This window comes from Urocitellus parryii, chromosome 4 (assembly GCF_045843805.1).
Source record: "Urocitellus parryii isolate mUroPar1 chromosome 4, mUroPar1.hap1, whole genome shotgun sequence".
Taxonomy (NCBI): domain Eukaryota; kingdom Metazoa; phylum Chordata; class Mammalia; order Rodentia; family Sciuridae; genus Urocitellus; species Urocitellus parryii.
In genome coordinates this window covers 134,352,248-134,354,067 of record NC_135534.1, presented here as the reverse complement: position 1 = coordinate 134,354,067, position 1,820 = coordinate 134,352,248, and the positions used below count along the sequence as shown (strand labels likewise).

The window sequence follows — 1,820 nt, the reverse complement described above, 5'->3', positions numbered from 1 at the left end:
CCTTTCTTTGTTGAGCTTTTGACTCTGTTGTGTTAATTAATTTTAAAAAAATGTATCCACTGAGCCAGGTTCTGTGTTAAAAATCAGGACGATATAAAGAACACCCCCCCCCTCGATGAAACAATCCTGATTTTTATGGGGAAAGATGGCCATTAATCAAATAACCATTAAATAACCAAATAAATGATAGCATAACAAGGATAAGGAGAAATAAGGTGCTACAAGAGTGCATGACCTTATAAACTATGTAAAAAAAAATTATCCCTGGTGTATTAGTCATCTTTTTTCTTTCTTTTTCTAGTTTTTAAAAGCAAGAAAATGTTTATATATTTTTCAAAGATTTGAAAAGGCTATAAAGTTAAATAACCACATTAAGTCTTCAGAGCAATTTCATTGCAGTTTTGGACCTCAAATCAAACAAATTCTCATATTCGTAAATCTGTAATTTCTTTTGTAATTTACTTTGACTTTTACTATGATAAATCAGACTATGATAAAACCTGACAGAAGATATTCATGTGAAACAGTTTTCTTTAGCATTATATTAGTTAGTACTTGCAGTAGATTTTGTTGATATTGCTCTTTACATAGGGTGTTTTCATGATCTTAGCATTATACAATTTGAAACTGAGACTACACTCAGTTTAGGTAATGGCATTACAAAATATTGAGACCGGACAGTAAAAAACCCATGCAGGGCTGTGTGCTGCAGGGAATCTGGTGCCTTCACTGCCATAAGTCTTCTGTGTGACCCAACTTAAGAACCAGTCCTCCAAAAAAGATAAAAGGATTCTGGAAAAACACAGCAATTCCAGGATGTACCATTGATCTTTCTTTAGCAACATAACCTCCAAAAAGAATCCACATAGATGCCATCAGAGATCGAAAGGAGAACATGAAACCTATGAATAGCCAAATGTGAGTACTGTTTGATCCAGAACAGAGTTCACTGTAACTGCCATCCTTGACTTGTCCACTAATCATTAGGAAGCTGTGGTTGCTATCGCACAGCGGGCACAATATGAGTGATTGAACTCTTCTATAGTGGGAAAAATAACAGGTGCATCTATGATAATCAACTGGCCTATGAAAAACAACATCAGCAGCAATGGAAATAGTAGTTCATTATCCACCACCCCAAATCAATGCATTCTGAGCATCTCAAACCTTCCAGAAATCCATTTTTTTTAGGTCAGTATAGTCTTGTGGGTGCAGTAGGTCTGGAGCCCAGGGTCACTCTGTGCTAGGTGGCCTCACTTTCCCCAACTTTCAGCCAAGAAAAGAAAGTAGCCACAGGCTGTCAGATGCCCAGATGTAGCTAGCAGCTGTATTAGTTAACTTCTCATCGCTGTGATCCAAATACCTGACAAGGACTATGGAGGAAGAAACAATTATTTTAACTCATGATTTCAGAGGTTTGGTCTGTGGTCAGCCCACTTCATTATCTTGGGTCCACGGTGAGGCTGACCATCATGGCAGAAGGGCATGATAGAGGAGTGCTACTTCATTTATGGAGGCCAGAAAGCAGAGGGAAAGGGGTAGTAGGGATGATGGACCCTTCCAGGGCATGCCCCTGGTGACCCAGCTCCTCCAGCTGTGCCCCACTTGCCTACGATGACCACCCATCTAGTCCATTCAAACTAGAATGGACTGATGAGATTACAGCTCTCAGTCTAATTATTTCACCCGCAGTAACACAAAAGCTTTGGGGGATACCTCATATCTAAACCATAACACCTGCCCAAGTGATAAGGATGAATAGGCATTAACTAGATGAAGAAGAGGAAGGAAAGGTATTAGCAACATACATACAGAACAAG

At 39.1% G+C, this 1,820-nt stretch overlaps 1 pseudogene; it reads right to left on the bottom strand.

Annotated features, from left to right (window-relative positions):
• Positions 1-726: 726 nt before the first annotated feature.
• Positions 727-1,183, bottom strand: LOC113186543 (transmembrane protein 50A pseudogene; annotated as a pseudogene).
• Between the last annotated feature and the right edge of the window lie 637 nt (positions 1,184-1,820).